The sequence below is a fragment of the Rhinolophus hipposideros genome (assembly GCF_964194185.1).
Source record: "Rhinolophus hipposideros genome assembly, chromosome: 3".
Classification (NCBI taxonomy): domain Eukaryota; kingdom Metazoa; phylum Chordata; class Mammalia; order Chiroptera; family Rhinolophidae; genus Rhinolophus; species Rhinolophus hipposideros.
The window spans coordinates 8,313,277-8,332,956 of NC_138049.1; the positions used below are offsets into that span (position 1 = coordinate 8,313,277).

General features: G+C 43.9%; 1 protein-coding gene across 4 annotated transcripts in view; it reads right to left on the reverse strand.

The window, feature by feature from the left end:
* The window catches only part of TULP4 (TUB like protein 4), a 206,737-nt gene that overhangs the window by 120,612 nt on the left and 66,445 nt on the right, over nucleotides 1-19,680 (reverse strand). The window lies entirely within an intron of this gene.

Sequence of the window (19,680 nt, forward strand, 5' to 3'; positions counted from 1 at the left end):
TCTTATCCAGTGGGGTTTCACTTGCTCAGAGCCTATGAGATATTACTCTTATAATCTTCCATTTCTTCCGGCAGTCAATAAACGTACGAGAAACAAATATCTGCCAAATAAATCGCAATGGGATTTCTTTCTTTCCTTTCTACCCAGTTTTCTGGTTATTGCGAGTGACGCACTCATTTTGTAACAGAACCCAATTCTTCATAAATGCCACATTCTTGCTGCTGCCATTGCTACCAACAATATCCTTTTTTATTCCATCTTCTACATCACTCAGAAACATAGTATTAACTTGGAAGAACGATTCTGGGGGCACATGGTATAGGATAATACGCCCTCTTGGCCAGACACTGATTTGCTCATTAGAGACTGCAAGCCCAGGAGATGTCGAGTGCCTGTCAGTTCCCGGGTTTCCATTTGCACTGGACCCTGCAGTCCTCCGAGATGGACAGCGGACTCCACAAACGCAGACACAGATGGGGGCAACAAACAATGGGTGGTGCTGCTCCTCAGCGGGAGGCACCTTGTGCCACGTGACTCTGGTGTACGCTGACTCTAACCCCACACTTCGGGAGGAAAAAGCGGTGGTGGAGGAGCGCAAAGGCTTCAACTGGAACACAGTTTTTATCAAAATCAAAAAGTTAATTTTGACCCTTGGTCCAGGGGGCTCAGCAGTGACTGAGTCCCCAAGTCCCGATGAAATGAATAAGCAAAGGGCAAGAGCTGAACAAGGACACAAAAGAGAATCCACAGGGGCCAGGCCCATAGAGAAGCTCAACACATAATTAGACAAAACACAACCCTTCTGTACCAAGGTCAATTTAACTGAGAAGAAAGGTTAAATTCTAGGTATTTAAAAAATTTTTGATTTACAAGTTAGAGACCATATCTGCCTTTGCTATACCTCGGAAGGAACAGAGCAATAACCACCAAAGAAAGATTTTCTCGTTTTAAAAAAAGAGGGAGTATCTCCCCAAGTTCCATCAGTACGGACCCCTGTACACAGCGAGACACCCATTTTCTCTGTTTGCCTTAGTGAATGGGGGAGGAGAGGGTGGATGGCACCGAAACCCACACAAATCAAAACAATAAATGAGGGGCAGCTGTGTCTCCCAACCTCCAGTAAGAACCCTGTGAGTGCAGAGTCATTTCTCATAGGTCTTTCTGTACCCGGTGCTAAGGAGATGTGACTAGCCTACTATGAAGGACACTTCTTTCACTGCAAGAACGCATAAAACTCATTGATCATCTCGTTACCCAGAATAATGCTGAAAAATGCTTCATCCTTTACAAAACAGGTGCTGGCTGCCCAAGCAAGGTATACAACCATGCGAGTCAGTAAGCTTTTCCCAAATGGAGCAATTCAAATAAAGTTTTACCAACATACACACACACACACACACACACACACACACACTGCCATGAGGACTGACAGGTTTGTTTAAATGAAAATAAAAAAATATGTTAGTAGTGCAAGGGTAGAGCATTCTGAGCACAATTCTGACTGAATAATCACAAAGTGTACTTATATACATAAAGTCACTTTTTCCTCCACAAAGAGTACATATAGCCCTATCATTTCTTAATTTAACAAAATCTTTAGTTTAAAAAATTATCCAAGTTTCTCAGGTCCAATTGCTCTTTCCTCCCCCATCCACACCCCCACAGGGTTGTACACAGAAGAGTCTGAGAAATTGACCTTGGCATGAGAAAGGTGAAAAGCTGAAAATCAGGGTCTTCTCTGGACTTCATAACAACATTTAAACAATATTTGTGTGGTGCTTTAAAATTCTGCTTAGACCCTCGTATTTCATGCCCAGGGCATTCCCACGTGGAAGGCAGGACAGACATTATCACAGTCCAGCTCCCAGAGGCAAAGACTCGACGCAAAAGGTTTAGTAACATGCCCGACCTCACCACCTTACTAAGTGGTATAACTCGGACTCCAGAAACCCATGTGTTTTGAACACAGCAACTACTGAGGTCCTGAGTTTTACAAAGAAATAAATCAAGAGGCCTGGGAGTCCAGTGAGTAGTGAAGATGGACACGAAAGCTCTCCACCTTACTTTGCCCAACTCGCCAGGCAACTAACTGAGGAAGGCTGGTGCCAGAGCTCCTGGTGACGTGGGCCATGCAGAGCTCACTGCAGGGCGGGCCAGGATTCCAACCAGAGACCCATTTAGGTTCCAGGAGACATTTCCTTTTCTGGGACAGTGAAAACAGCAGCACGAACCACGGCTCTTTCTCCACTAATCTGAAGGAATTATTGGCATGGGGTCCTGTAAGCTTCCTGTGGTCGTCGCTATGCAGGGTCTCAGCTGTGCGTTATGTGCCAAGATGCAGTCAGTCCTGGGAAGGAGAATATTCTCAGGGTGGTCCTCTGGCCAGAAGCTAAGGTTTACATTTCAAATGCTGTTAGAAGACGGACCACAAAAATGACTCTTGTCTGAGAGCTTAAATTTAAGCCTGACATAAGCCCTCTGCCCAACTCTGCTGGGTAACACCAACTGCTAATGCTTTCACAAAGTTTCATTAAAGAAAGCATATTCTTGTGGTAAGAGGAAAATGGATGAAGGTAGTCAAAGGGTACAAAACTTCTAATTATAAGATGAGTAAATTCTGGGGCGGGTAATGTACAGTATTGCGTATTTCAAAAGTTCTCACCACTAAAAAAAACTATAACTATGGGAGGTGATAGATATGTTCACTAACCTTACTGTGGTGATCATTCTACAATATACACATACATGAAATCATTATTACATTGTATAGTGGATCTCATCCACTACTGGAATTTCAACACCAACCCAAACCCATGAAAATGTTACAGGTCAACTGTATCTCAATAAAGCAGGAACGGGGAGACAACCATCTTCTCCTCAGGCAGAAGGCTGTAATTTGTAGCCACATAAAACCTTTATTGGGAGAGTTACAACGTCAATCACAAATACCACTCCTACTACAATCTTACCTCCGAGGTGTGTGTGGGTCACAGACAGGAAGGCGGCAAAGGGCCCACAACACCCCCCTCCTGGATGACGCTCACGCTCCCTGGGAGCTGGGCTGCAGGGAGTGATCAGACTGAAGAAAGTGTTGTCCTGGTCATCTACATCTTGGGTGGTATCAGTGACAAAACCCTGTGTTTCTGAAAAGCTGGCACAGCTGGAGAAATGACAGCTTCTCCAGTCAGAACCACTGCACGGTGTCTGGTCGCAAAGCTTAGCGCTTCTCAGGCTTGGCCAGGTCCCTTTCCCATTTCCTAGGAGGTGTTTCAAAGCGACCCCATGCTCTGTAAGCCAGCATCTCCACCGTGTTCCCTGCCTTTCATCCTCATATAAACGTATCCACACGTGCCTCCAACCTGACATCTCTGTCCCTCTTTCTGAGAAAGGTGCTATCTCCTTGTTTCAAAGTCTGACCTGCAGGTCTCCTGGATGCCTTGCCCATCAATTACTTTACCGAAAACCTGGCCTTTTCTACCCCAGCCCCTTAACTTACAAAAGATAACAAGGACCTTAAAGTTGTTAAGAATTGGACCCTGACTTCCCCACCCACCTACCTGCCCTAGTTTTCTGCTCTCATTCATAGCAACAACTCCTTGAAAGAATGGCCTGCGTTTGTCTTCTTCAGCCTTCAGAACGCTCAACCTCAACATCTGCAATTAATGACAGTGTCATTAAAACAGGGACCTCCAAACTGCTGAATTCCACAGTCCCTATCGTGACATCTTTGCAGCCATTAAAACTTGGCCCCCTCCATCCACGGAATTTTCCTGGGATTCATGTCACTGGTTCACCTCTACCTTTAACCACTAGCCTTTTCTCCAAAGGCTCTTCTGCTCCTCTTTCTTCTGGGCTGGTGTGCCCCAGGTTTCTTTCTTTGGCCCTCTTTGTATTATTCTCATACTTGCTTTGACAATCTCACCCAGTACTGGAATTTCAACACCAACCCAAACCCTATTAACTCCCAAATGTTTACTAAACTGTGGCCTAAACTTCCCTCTTGAACCTGAGTTTTTAAAAATCAACTTTACTGAGATATAATTTACATGTAATAAAATGCATGTATTAAAGTGTACCTTTCAATGAATCTTTGACCACAATCAAGATTCCATCACCCCAAATATCCAAATGCACCTTCACCCACTCAATCTCCCAGACAACCACTGCTCTGCTTTCTGTTACTTCATATATTAGATCTGTCTTTTCTAGAGTTTCATAAGAATGGAATCATGCACTATGTATGTAGTTATTTGTCTTCTTTCACTCAGTCAATCGCATCCATTATCAATTTGGAAGTCATTCTGACTTCCTCCAGACTTGCCATCCACATCAATCCTGTCAGTCATCTCGTAATTTGACTCCTCCGAATCTTTGAAATTTGCCCTCTTTATTCCATTGCCATGGCCTGAGCACACCTTTTGTGCCTAGATTCCTGCGAAAGCCCCAAGTCCCATCTCCCAGTCCCTCTTCTTAAATTCACACCTACCTACACAAGCAGAGCTTCTGTAAGTGCGAACACATTCAGATCATCCTCTGCTTTCCCTCCTTCAGCTGCTTCCCATCATCAAAGGGATAACGTCATCCCTTACTTGGTACACCAGGCCTCACTCACTCGTCACTTCCTCCCCTACTACGGTGACTTGTGGACAGAACACAGACACAAACTTCTATTTACCCTTCAGTGCTGCTGGTTCAGCTGCTATGAACCATCCGCTAAAGAATTCCCTCACCTTCTCGTCACTGCTTCCCAAACACCTTGTACACAACTGGAATCAACTATTTCACTGATCGGCAATTTTACCTACTTAACAATGAGCATCTCGAGGACAAATGTTTTCTTTTTTTTTTTTCACATTTGTTGACAAGTTGCCTCAAACAAATATTTTCGTTTTTGTTTTTTTTGTAAGTGATAAAATAAGAGAAAACACACTCTGGTAAGTCTGCCGTTGACACACATTCCAAGTCTGTCAGAAGACAGAGTTTTCTATTTGTTCATGGCGATACCAGTCAGCAAATGGGATAACACAGAGCAGAAAATGTCGGCCGGTTACACACCAGAATGTGCACCCATGGCCTCCCTTGCTTAGTAATGATGTCATTTAGTGGGACACTCTCCAAATGCCTTAGAGTAGAGATGAACTAAAAGAAGTTAAAACATAAAAGTTATTCACACTTTAGCGCCTGTCTACTAGTTCACTCATTCTGTCAACTAACAATTACTAAATTAACTGTTAGTTCTCCAAGCAGAAGTACAAATACTGGAGAAAATAAAGACATAATAATCCTCTGGTAAAATCCCTAAGGTAAAGTGGTTATATAATGACCCCAAAAGTCCAGAGGCGCTCCTTAGCAAACAGCAGCAGTGAGGAACCCCAAAAGGCCGCATCTCCTGGGTCACGGGAGGAGCTCCCTCAAGATTCTGGAGCCACTTTCCACAGCAACCACTGCAGCTAACTCAGAGTGGACAACGTTCTCTGACATTCTTAACAAGTGCCCACATAAATCTACTTCAGAGACTCTCAGAGGCCGAGGCTTTAATTAGAAAAGTTTTATTGTTAGAGAATTTGCACTGTTTCAACCTCCAGAAAAAAAGAAATTTTAGCTTATGGGGACTTTCAGCATGCTGTCTTCTCAGGGATCTAAAATGCAAAGACGGAAAATGCAAGTAGCACTGCTTCTGAACACGTCAAAGCGATTCGGCATTTTAACACTTGTTTTCTCTCTCTCCACAAACAGCACTCATAAAGACATGCCTGAACTACTTCAAGAAGCTGGAAATGTACAGCTGGAAATCGGAAAGGTATTTTCGGGTAGAAGAGGAAAGAGAACACATGATGAATTTTACTAATCGCACTGCTTTCAATTTACAGAGTATTAAAAAAAATATATACACATTGAATATGTTTATTTTTCCACGGCTTCAAATTTTTCAATTAGTTATATAGATATAGGTCCCACAAATTGTGAAGCAATCACATTTGCAGTAAGAGTAATTTGGGGGCATTAACTTAAAGTAGGATTTAAGCAATCTAAAGAAAATTATAAAACCCTAATGGGAGATAAAGACAAATGGAGAGATGCATGAGGATTGTATGTGGAATACTAAATACAGCGATGGAGACAAGTGCCCAGTTAACAGGCAGGCTAAAGCATTATCTGACTCCAGAGGGAAGCCAGTGGCAGTGCCACAGGAGGTGGCTGGAGGAGCTCGAGCTGCGGGGGCCAGGCTGTCTGGGCGGCAGGACCACAGCCACAGATCAGCACCCATCGCGAGCAAAGGCTTCTAGGCCCTTATTTGGGGCCCCTTTTTCGTTTTGTTTTTGCATCAGTTAGAATCTGCTCTCTGCAGCCCTGACTGACTAGTAGGCGTAAAAACGTGGTAGTAAAATTTATCAGGAAAATTAAGTAGGCACAAATACCAGAGAATATTTTAAAAGGAAAAAAACCCTTATTTGCCTTTCCTTTGTTATTTAAACCCAATATTTTAATGGGTGGAGAAAACATGATGAATACAATATATAAAAATTTACTATATCCCAAAAGTTAAATAAGTAGTATCAGTCTATATAGATGACCAATTGACATTATTTTAAAATTTCAACCTAATTATTGAATGAAGAAATAAAAGCTAAAACCATAATATACTACTTTACACCCCTTCATTAGCCAAAAAGAAATTAAGACTCCACATGATCTAGAAATTCTAGACTCCATAAGCCCTTTAAAAAAAATCTGGTGTTCATCATTTGGTTAATCCTCCTGGAAAAAAAATCTGCAAGTACACAACAAAATTTTTAAATAACTCAAATCATTAATCCCTATTAATTCCACTTTTGAAACTATAACTCCAAAAAATAATCCCAAAGGAATTTATACAAAGAGAGCAACATACTATTTACGGAAAACTTAAAAATACTTTTTAAATGCTCCCAATGAGCAAATGCTTAGACAAATAATGGTACACCTCTACGAAGAGATGTACTCAATCCCGACAAATGACAAATTCAGCTTTGTCAATGCAGACAAGCTCTGAATGACACGGGGCAGCTACGTCTATGGGTCCATATATATCCTACTAGGTCACAGTTACACAAAGGGAGCCATCTACCGAGAGTTCTTCCCAGGACACGGCACCAGTGTGTCTTCATCTCTTAAGAACACCGATGTAAAGCCGCAGACTGTAAATGAAACAACAGTTTCCAGTCCACCGCACCTTCCTCACTGAGGCTCATCTGCAATGCAGACTGCTGGGCCTCCAGTCAGGAGCAGAAACCCCCTAGGTCTTGCTCAGCCCCGAATGCACTGGAGAAGCGAACACAAACGCCCGCCTCAGAACCCACAAGGCTGCAGAGGAGAGCAGCAGGCCGTGACACGGAGAGCAGGCTTAACCAAGCATCCGTTTGTCACCACACTTTGGTTTTCATCGTGGAGCCTGCGTAGATGTGAGGATGTGTGACTGAGTAGCATACAATGCAGGACCATCTGTATGTGAAAATACAAGTGCAAAGCACCAAAGGACAAGTTCACACCCACGTGAGCTCTGTGAAGGCAGACCAGACACAGAGAATGACCACAACATAAAATCATCCACACTTAGCATTTGGGATGTATGACACTCATTTACTTGGGGTAATGCTCTTTAAGAGACCAACTGTGACACACAGCATCTCAGCAAGGGAAGGGACTCTTAAGTACACTGTAGAAAACATAAATATTCAAATGAGAGTATATCAAGAAAAAACTCCAGGTAGGAGAGTTTGTTGCATTCAATGAGATAATTTAGAAACCATACTAGATTCTTAACCAGAGAGGTAATATAATCCAAATGTTACTCAGACAAAAAGGTCTAATTGTGATGGGCAAGGAAGCTGGAGACAGGATGACTTGTGATTGGGTGCTCAGGGGGTGGCCTGTCCGGGAAGCAACTTTGAATAAGGGGGAAGCTAAGTGACAGAAGGCACCGACCTTCAAGGGGACGGCTGGGCTCAGGCCCAGGCACGGACCTTCAAGGGGACAGTGGGCTCAGGCCAGGGCACCGACCCGCAGGGGGATGGCTGGGCTCAGGCCTGGGCACCGACCCACAGGGGGACGATGGGCTCAGGCCTGGGCACCGACCTTCAAGGGGATGGTGGGCTCAGGCCAGGGCACCGACCCGCAGGGGGACGGCTGGGCTCAGGCCTCGGCACCGACCCGCAGGGGGACGGCTGGGCTCAGGCCGAAAGGAAGTCAGTTCACAGGACTGTGTCTCAGGAGACAAGAGAAGTCCGAGGCACAGGCAGGGCAGGAGCCAACCACGTAAGGGGCGAGGGCACCTCCTAATGCTCGGGAATGTTACTGTCGCCACTGTGTGAACTAAAGAAAGTCCAGAAGAGAAGCAGGTGAGCAGTTCGGTCAGTGCGCTACTCAGACCAGGCTGGCTGCATGGGAAGCGTGACTGGATTAGGAACGTATGCAAGTTTTCTGTTTCTATATTTACATTGTTACACAAGTATATGCAACAGCTGCGGTCCTAGTTTACATACAGATTTTGAAGAAAAAAAAGCATGCACTCACATTAAAGTCCAATGCCAAATCAGGACATAGCAAAGGCCAGAGAATTATGGCACCATAACCCTTTCAGTCACGAGGAAAGAGTAGAAATGTAAGTTGTATTTATATTTTAGGATGGAAGAAAGGAAAGGAATGACCAATCTTAAATCATTAAATACTCTGCCTAAATGAAACTTTAGAACCCCAAATATTGGGCCTTTTTGATAAGAGGTTACGGGCAGAAAGGAAGGAGCCACTTGTCTCATCCATGCCTGTCTTACCACTTTAAGTACTAAAAGAATTTCACACAGATCCTTTTTATAGTTCATGATAGGAACAATTCACATCCTTTCTTTTCTCCACGTACTTCATTTTATTAGTATTGTCACTGAAAGTCAAGCTATTTGTCCTGGCAGACTGAAAGGAAAAGCCCGTGAAGAGCCCCTAGTCTTTTCCTCATCATGCCCCTCACACACCCCCAGCCCGCCATTACCTAGAACTGTTTCGATTACAAACACAATAAAAGAAAAAGCACACCATCAATGAGTTAACCAGCCCAAGTCTGGAAAACATAAATCCCAACATCATTTTGGACCCAGTTTCAACCAGAATCTGATTTCTCCTATTTCAGCTCAGCCCTCTGACAGGAACGGAGCAAACCTCCCGCTGGAGTCAGAGCTCTGCCCCTTTGCCCCTGAAGCTGCCTCACAAGCTGCTCCAAGTAACCCACTCACTGACGCGTGACTCAAGCCCAACTCCTGCCCCTGGCGTCAGAGTCTGTGAGCCTGGGGCCACAGGAACCCGCCATCCCGGTGGGACCCCCTCCTCCGCTTGCCCTGTGGCAGTGGGTCCGGCTTCCACCATCCCCAGCTGGGCTGCTGGGGCAGTCCTGGAGGAAGGACGGGTGCAGCAGACACACAGTTCTATGTGCGTGCACATCGAACCCCGGGTTTTGATGATTTTATCAGATGGTAATTCTGAAGAAGTATCCCCAATTTTAAAAACGTTGCCCCCAGGACACAGTATTTGTTTTCACTCTCACTGTTCACCTTACAGGAAGCCTAGCAGTTACCATTTCCTGAGTCTTTTCTCAGGCTCAAACACTGTACCAGATACTTTACATATGAGATAAATATACATTATCCTATTTCATCCTCATAATAGCCCTATATGATTTTATAATCCCCGCTGCACAGCCAGGGAACCAACCGAGCTGAAGATTATACACTAGTGAGCGATAGAGCCACTAGGTCTGCCTGACTCCAAACCCTACATCCTTAAAACCATGTGCCTTTAATTCACCCTTTCAAAGGGCCAGTAAGATGGGCACCTAGCACACGGCCTTCCACCTTCACTTGGAACTGTCAGACCTAAAACCTAAAACAATGATCGGTACATAATCCGTTGCTTCCTTATTCGAGGAACGATACGTGCTCAAAGATCCCAAACTGGCTATCAGTCACTCCCGAGTGGATCAGACATGACGTGCTTTCCCCCACAGGTAACCCCAGTGATCCAAACAAATCACGTTTTCAGGATTCAGACCTAAAGTGTGTGCAAATGAACAAAGTGCAGATGTGACTCCTGCTGATACACACAAGCTGTGCACAGGAAGCTCTCAGAGCACAGCAGTTTCTCCAACATGCTGTCAAAATAGAGGTAGCCGCACGATTCGTGAACTCGGTCTTACTTCACTCCTGCCATCTGCAGCAGCTCAGCAATCCCGCAAAGGTGCTCACTCAAATAATATAACCCAGTCGTACCCAAAACTAATAGAAGGCACTGAGTTCTGTGCCCAGCAAGTGGAATAAGCGGTAAGCGGTGAGTGAGTAGTCACCTAGTGCCACAGCGGGAGGGCCCTCTGGGACCATCAGTCCCAATGGCTGGCACACTTCAGGGAAAAGGACGGTCGAAGCGGAGCCCCGAAAACTGACAGCACTTACGGTGAAGGAGAGAGAAGCCTGTTCACAGGGGCGCAGGGCCAGTGTGGTGTGGGGAGGGCTGGGGAGCAAGCCCAGGAGCCTCGGTGGGGCTGCCTCCTTCCTCTAAGAGGGGCAATTCCCACCGGGTTCTGTGTGTGTGTCCCACCCTGCCCCCACTCCCTGCCATCCAACAGGGGCACACGCACACACAGGAGGGGTACCTGCAGGTAGAGCGTGGGGGACGACACACACTCAGTGACTCAGGAACAAACTTAAGAAAATAAGACTAAATTAATGAGGACGTAATTCAGTAAACATGAATTGTACTCATAGTTACAAGTGGCCCTGTACGTTGAATGTCAACATTGCTGTTTGAGGTTTCTTAAACCTAGAAACTAAATAAATACAAAACAATTCTGATAAAATTTCCCAGAAAAACATTTTCACTAGTCACCAAATTACCAAGACTCCACCAAATGAAAATACAGGTCTCTGAATACGCTTACTACTGGCCACTGTAGTTCCAACATTGTGACGGGGGCAGGGGCACCCCCAGAGGACAAGCAGTTGTCCCTGGATCCAGCTTCTGTCATCACAGGGAGCTCCATGCAGCGCTCAGGTAATACCCACCTCCACTAAGCTCCCGTGACTGGGTTCATGCTGTCTGGGCTCTGTGACGCCCTCAGGACAGGCCTGGGGCGAGTGTGGGGAACTCGCCCACCCAGGCGGGCTCACACCTGCTACCCTGCTACCCGAGCAAAGCCGCCTTCAGGGGTTCCCACAAGGGGAGATGGCAGATGAGGGGAGGCTGTGCCCCCGCCACCGTCAGGAGGAACCTTGGGGCGTCATCAAGGCCTACCTCAAAAACTATGTTGTCCAGCTCAACAATGTACTGCTGTCTCCCCTCTGTCCCCAAAGTCCCCTCTTCCATCTCTAGTCCTGCCCAAGTCCTGGCTCTGCCCGTATCCCCAGGGGCATTGATTTGGGTCCTGGGGCAGCCTGCTCACCCCTCTCCCAGATGAAAGGTGTGTGTAAGGCAGCTGAGTCAAGGCCCCCGTATAGAACCAGCCCTCATGACAAGGAAATGTCCAATGCCCCTGGGGATACGGAGGTAAGGCGTCACTGCCCAGCCCCCTCCGACCTCCCAGCAGCTCACAGTCCAGGCAGTTAGTTCTCTTCCAGCATGGAGATGGCCCGGAGATGGCCCGGAGACAGCCGACAGGCTCCAAGATCCCCACAGACTGTTACGTGGCACCATGACGGAAAGGTACCCTAATTGTTACAAACGGGGCGTGGCTACCTCAAGAGAACATCTGGCCCTGGGTCATGTCTTTGAACATTTAACTGGCTCTTTTCCCGCACATGAAAAATAAGATAGCTGCTCAACAACAGGGCCAAATGTTCCTAATAAATGTCATACCAGCTGAGAATGAATTTTCTTTTTAATAATTAAATTTTCCATTCTTCAGACACAAAGGAAATCCCATTACACAAGTGAAACAACAAAACATAAGCTGGAGGATCGGGTGACGGTACTTACACTGAACACGGCCTCAGTGTGAATTCATTACCCTATAGTGAGTGTTTTTCAAGTTGCTAGCAGATTGGCAAAAGTTTAAAAGCATGATAATACACTCTGTTAGTGAGGCTGTGGGAGAAAAGCGTATTTTCATACATTGCTGGTGGGAATGCAAAATGGTTCAATCATTATGGATCCATAAGGATCAATCACACTTTCACCCACCCTTTCTGTCCCCAACAACGAATTTTCATAACCTTTGGCCATAGTTAACAGAAGGTACAATTTAGGGTCATGAAACAAAGTCAGGTTACTGATCTCTATGGTAATAAACCTGAGACATTAAGGCCTACCTCAAAGTCACTAAGCCCCGAGAACTGTTTCCCCTTCTAGAACTAAGCCACACCAAGAAGAAATACACTGTGTTTCATTTTAAGGCACCAAAGCCAAGTCCACACTCCCGTGTAACTTACACTCAAACAAAAATGACACAATGTCAAGTACCAAACTTACCTGAGCAATACTCTTAAGACCAAGAATGTTCAAGAAGAAATTTTTAGAAGGAAATGAATGTTTGGTTTTAAAAAAAAGGACAAAGAATCAAGAGTGCTTAGCAGATTGGGGAGTGTACCAATTATATATGTTAAAAGTTGAAAATAAAGGAAAATAGAAGAATTTAGAACCTTAGAGCTGGAAGAGTTCTGAGACACCACAGGTTTTTTTGTTTTTTTTTTTTTTTAAATTTATTGGGGTGACAATTGTTAGTAAATTTACATAGATTTCAGGTGTACAATTCTGTATTACATCGTCTATAAATCCCATTGTGTGTTCACCACCCAGAATCAGTGCTCCTTCCATCACCATATATTTGACCCCCTTTACCCTCATCACCCACCCCCCACCGCCTCACCACAGGTTTTTAAGGTAAAGAAAATTAAAGGTCAGAAAGTAGCGGGCCGAAGGTCACACATCCAGTGACTATTAGAGCTGGAACAGAACCCAAGGCTCCCTCTCACCTCCCAGTCCTTTGTCGCCTGGGGCGTTTAAAGAGACATGGCTAAGCATCAATTCATTGCTCCCTGACCCCCATCTTCATTTTTCACTGCATGAAAATGAATCACTAAAACCATATTTTCAGTTGTTCAGTACAGAGGGGGCCTGCTGCCAGCCTCTGGACTGCTGTGAACTCATCTGAAGAAGGGGCCTTTCACACAAATCTCTACTGAGAAAGGGATCTGAGGACCTATTTCCAAGCCCCGCACCCCACTCCATACCATCCTCCGTCTCTCCTCAGACAGGGTCATGGAGAACAGACTAAGAATGTCATGGCCTGTGACCTGTCCTGCGGTAACACAGGCAGAGTTCTAGGACATGGACGAAACTTGGCAAATGCTCTATGAAGTCAGGAAAAAAACACCCTAAACAAAAAGACCTAGTTAATAGCCTCAGAAGAAGTGAACTGATTGGTCTTGGAGACTAACTCAAAATAGACAAAGAAATCAAAGTTTTTTAAAAATCAGTTACATTCGTAATTCGATCACTGACTGAAATTCTAAATTCAACTAAATGGCAATCTCTCTGTTCTTTAATTTATCTATTTACAGGAGTTTAAAAACAGGTCTAATAGCGCTTAATTACCATTTGTCCAGCTGTAAGAAAGCCATTGACGAAAGATTCCATAGCAAGTACAAAGCTGATGTGCTGATTTTCTTACCAGCAGTATTCTGTTGAGTCTTTTACTGAATCTAAAGAAAATACGGGTGAATTCCTGTGTAATGAAGGTGTAGGAAAAGCCTTTCTAATTATGACTCAAAATCCATATGCAATAAAAGACTGATACATTTGATTAAAATTTTTTCTAACCTTTTGCATGGCAAAAAATATAAGCAATAAACACAATAAGATAAATAATAAACTAGGAGAAAATAATATTTGCAATACATACCACAAAGACTAATATCCCAATGAGCAAAAAACTTTTAAAATTTGAAGGCTAAGTGATTAAAAATCCTGTAGAAAAATAGATAAAAGATATGACTAAACAATTCATAAGGTATAAAATGGTCAAATGTTTGAAAACATGTTCAACTTCACTTATAATAAACGATATCCAAATTAAGACTATATTGAGGTGTTATTTCTCATCTAGCAGATTGGCCAAAGTTTAAAAGCATGATAATACACTCTGTAGTGAAGCTGTGGGAGAAAAGGGTATTTTCATACATTGCTGGTGGGAATGCAAAATGGTTCAATCATTATGGAAGGGAGTTTGGCAATATCTAACAATACTACACGTTTTCACATTTTAACACAGTAATCCCACTTGTAAGAAATTACTCTGAAGATACTCCTCCAACAGTACAAAAAGACATAATGCACAAGTTATTCACTGCAGCATTATTTATAATTACAAACTATAGGAAACTCCCTAAATATTCACTCTTGGAGATTGTTTGAATAAGTTCTGGTCCATACACACAATGGAGCACTGTGAACTGTAAAAAAGAATGAGAATGACCTGCATGAGCTAACATGGAGTCACTTCCAGATGTTAAGTGGAAAAGCAAAATCCAGGGTCAGCCTGGTGGCTCAGGCGGTTAGAGCTCCAAGCTCCTAACTCCAAAGGCTGTTGGTTCGATTCCCACATGGGCCAGTGGGCTCTCAACCACAAGGTTGTCGGTTCAATTCCTCGAGTCCCGCAAGGGATGGTGGGCTCCGCCCCTGCAACTAAGATTGAATACGGCACCTTGAGCTGAGCTGCCACTGAGCTCCCGGATGGCTCAGTTGGTTGGAGCGCGTCCTCTCAACCACAAGGTTGCCGGCTTGACTCTTGCAAGGGATGGTGGGCTGCGCCCCCTGCAACTAGCAATGGCAACTGTACCTGGACCGGGAGCTGAGCTGCGCCCTCCACAACTAAGACTGAAAGGAAAGGACAACAACTTGACTTTGGAAAAAAAAGAAAGTCCTGGGAGTACACATTGTTCCCCAATTAAAAAAAGAAAAAAGCAAAGTCCAAAAAAATTGTGTGTACACACACACACACACACCGCTAAAACAAATAGTGTTATGTCAACTGTATCTCAATAAGACAGGCAATATAAATAATTCTCTTTTGTCAAAGAAGAGGAAATAAGAAAACATAAACATTATAAATATAGAGATACATATACATATTATTTTTACAGAAGGCAATAGAAAAAATAAATCAGAAAGTAATGAAGTATCTAATATGGTTGGTGGAGAAGGTGAAAGGAGTAAGGAGCGTCAGTTCTCTGACTAAAAAACACCTTCATGTGTTTTTTACTTTTGAATGCATGTTAATGTGCCACATATTCAAAACAAAATAAAATCAACAAGAACAGAAAAATCCAAAGGCTGAAATGAAAATGAAACAAATAAACCCACTGCATTTCACACGAGTTAGTTCCCCACATGAAGGAGCAGCAGGGAACTAATCTGACAACTTAAGACCCATCAGTACTTCACCATGTGCACCCAGCGTGGGGCAGGTAGCTTGGCGGGAAGAAGTTCGGGCAGATTCTGAACTCTTCTGTCTTACTCAGCTCAGGCCACCATAACAAAATACCATCGACTGGGCCATTTAAACAACAGACATTGTATTTCTCACAGTTCCGGAGGCTGGAAGTCCCGGATCAAAGTGCCAGCAGGGTAGGTGTCACATGAGGCCTCTTCTGTTGTCTGCGGACAACCCACATCTCGTTGTGCTCACATGACCTCCACTGTGCACTGGGGGACAGCAAGCTCCCCGTATCTCTTACAGGGCACTAATCCCGTCATGAGAGCCTCACCCTCAGGACCTCATCTAACCATGATCCCCTCCCACAGGTCCCACCACCAAACAGCACCTTTCTGGGGGTTAGGGCTTCAACATGGATTTTGGAAGACACAAATATTCAGTCCATAAGATCTTTCCAGCAGGTTTGTTTTTAGGATTAGTACGGGTGGACAAATTCTGAAATTATTTTAGATGTATTATGAGAGTGAGCGAACTATGGAAGAAAAAACACAAATATGAAATAGGAGAAGCCGTGGGGGTGGTTTGCAATTGGAAATACTGGTGTAAACTCACGATTTCTAAAATATACGTATATGCATGTGTGATTCAGTTTATCGCCTCCCAGCTCCAAATGCACCCTTCAATGTCTACTCTGTAATAAACAATGGCATGCTATAAGCATTTCTCCTTTGATGTAAGCACAGTGGTAAGCTTGCTTTCTCAGTAAGGACGCTGCAGGAAGAAGGCGGCTTCCTGCAGTTCCCAGGGGTCTTGAGGTGGGGGTGCTGGGTTTGAGGAAATCCAGTAGAATCTACCGCAGCCATTGGCCCAGAACACAGTCCCCTCCTTGACCTTGCAGCCGTGGCCTGGTGACAACCTTTCTGCAAGTGCCCTGCCACAGAAATCAGAGCCCCTGACACCTGTGTGTGCCCCCAGCTGCCTGTGACCCACAGGGTCACACACTGAGTGGTCATTCCTTTACAAGCCGTCCTCCGCGCAGGCCTCACAGGGCCCATTCAATCTGAAAGCCTCCTGCCCCCAGACTCCCCGCATACCACCCCACCAGCTGGGGCCGCCTGCTGTCCTCCCTGCATCCAAAGGGCTGCTCATCCTGGCCTCGGACCAGCTCCGGTCTGGCTAAGGCAACCAACTTCTCTGCTATGTGCTGGGATGAACTACACCTTCTCCACTGAGACCTGAACGCCTTCCAAGCTTGTCCTTCCTCGGGGCCTCTCCCTCTCCCTCAGCCCGAGGATACCACACAGGGCTTCCTTATATCTTATAGTTACTCTTCCATCAGTTAATAATTCTTTAAATTTTCCCTGTTAACCTGCTATGTGGTCTCTGTCTCCTGATTGGGCCCAGACTTCCACAGTAATTGTGTATGTGTACCTGTCGCTATGTATCCATTGAAAGAACCAACTAGTAATGACACCCCAGCAACAATGAGCACAGAGGCCAGATCTTGGTTTCTAATACCACACTGCCCCCAAAAAAGCAAAAGCATTTTTCCTTCGAGAAATGAGTGTTTGCAGACCTGGGCAGGGTGAGTACAAGAGGAGGCTGGGACATGTTCTTATGTCAGGGAGTAGAAAGGGAACCCCACTGACTGGGGTGCAGCCAGGACACATCAGCCTGAAGGGGTGTCCAGTGGCCAGATTTGGAACAATTTGAGCAAAATTGGGTGTAAATAATTATGTTCAATAAGCAATGAGAAAAAGCTGAAATCCATGGGTTCATACTGGTAATAGATGGGTAAATGAGTGGGTGGACGGGTGGACAGGTGGACGGTGGACAGGTGGATGAATAGGGGAGAACGGGAGCTTGCTTACAAAGAATGTCCCCTGGCAATATTCTGTGGTGGGGGTACTGAAATTGAAAATCACCATTTTGCAACCATCACAGTAATGACTGGTTCAAGCAAGAATCATCAATGGGTGATAAATCTAGGGAGGAAATTTTGATAAGGAACAGGAAATTTGCATGGTTTTCATGTGACGACCTAAAGACTGCGTATCGAATGCCAGGGGAAAGCAAAGTGACTGCACAGCAGGGAAACGGGACACTTTGGCCAGGTGATCGAAATTAACATCAGCATTGAGGGATGGACACAAGTGATACCTGTGCCTCTACACGTGACACCCTGAGGAGGAAACAACATCTGACATCACTTACGGGGACTCGGAGGTGGATGATTGATCTGAATTTAATAATAACAATAAAATAAAGATAATAACAATAAAATAAGAAAAACCCGAAACGCAGAAGGGGAAGGTATTCTTCTAAAATGTCGGTGTCATAAGAGACAAAGAAAAACTGAACAACTGTTCCAAATTAAAGGGGTTTAAAGATACTTAACAACTAAATGCAGTATGTGGCCCAAAACTGGATCCTGTACTAGAGGAAAAGAAGGTGACAGTAGTAGAATATGGATAGCACATTAGAGCACTGAATCAGTGTCCAATTTCCTGAAGTTGACAACTGCACTCAGACGGTTCGGGAGGGAAATATAAATGTTACACCAGGAGTACCAAAAAACTGTACACACATTTTAAGAGACATTATCTATGTATTACTTTTCAAAGTTGAATTGAGTTGTGTAGCAATGTGTAGTATGATGTTGGCTTGAAAGATGACAATCAAATAAATGCCAGTGTCATAATACGACAGGCAGAACAGTCAAAGAAAATGCCGGAAGCACAGCTGTTGTCTGAGGAGCGCAAGACTATTTTGAAGTGGTATTTGAAATTCAAGAACATTCTCCTGACTTCACACCCTTTGACTTCTACCTGTGAGGGACCTTATAGGATGTGGTGTACCCCAGAAAACCGGCTACACTGCGGTACTTCGGGAAGAAATTGAAACGGCACATGTGATACAAGTGGTCACTTTGGTCAACGTTGCTCAAGCAGTAGTTCTCCATAATAAGAAGCGTCTGGATGCTGATGGGAACCACTTTGAGCACCTCTTGTAATTGCAGAAGTCAAACGTGACTTGTATTCATCTTTTGTTATCGGTATATATTATTACAATTTTTAATACAATTTTTTTTCCTTCTTAAAATGTGTATACTTTTTTTCGCAATCTCTGTACATGTGTGTACACACACATGGGGGAGCAAGCACATGCAAGTGAGTGAAGGTTAACAATAGTTGAATCTGAGTAAAGATTGAGTGTTCTTTGTACTTTTTTTTTTGCAACTTTGATGAAAGTTTGAAATTATTCCCCAATACAAAGGTTTTTAAAATACTTTTCACCCAAGGTTCTGGCGCAAACATTAATAAGCTCTCTGGGGCAGGTTGCACAGCTCAGCCACAAGCCACAGGACAGCCACAAGAGCTGTCCCCAACTCTGCAGTCCTGTGTGGCCGCCACGAGCCACATGCAGCACCTGAGCACTTGACATGTGGCAGATTCAAACTGGGATGTGCTGGGTTTCAAAGGCTTGACATGAAAAAAAGTATATAAATAATCCACTAAGAGTTTTTACATTGGTTACACGTTGAAATGATTATTTTAGATATACTTGGTTATATAAAATATATTATTAAAATTAATTTGACCTGTTTCTTTTTACTTTTTAACACAGCTACTAAAAAATTTAAAGATATGTATAACTCATATTGTGTTTCCACTGCACAGTGCTAATCTAAAATATAATAACGCTTTTTTAAAAGGTGTTGATCTCTTAAGTCTTTCATTCCTACCATGTTTCCCCCAAAATAAGACCTAGCCAGACAATCAGCTCTAAATGCGTCTTTTGGAGCAAAAATTAATATAAGACCTGGTCTTATGTAATATAAAATATAACATAATATAATATAATACCGGGTCTTATATTAATTTTTGCTCCAAAAGACGCATTTAGAGCTGATTGTCGGGCTAGGTCTTATTTTTGGGGAAACACGGTAGGGGAAAATGTTAATTTACATTATAGATCCAGACTCCCCTAAGGTGATGTCAATCTTGGAAATAAAGTAGAGAATTAGGTTTTCTTAAAGTGTAACTAAAGGAAAAGAAAATTTTAAGGTTTAGAAGACAAGAAAGAGCTCTTTGATCCCGTTAAGTGATACCCTAGTTAGCCACAAATGGCACCTGTAGAAAATTTCCTAAAGAGGGGACAAATTAAAATCTAAAATTGTGAAAATATTGAGTAAATGGAGAAACAATCGATGGTTTTTACGCTTTTGTATT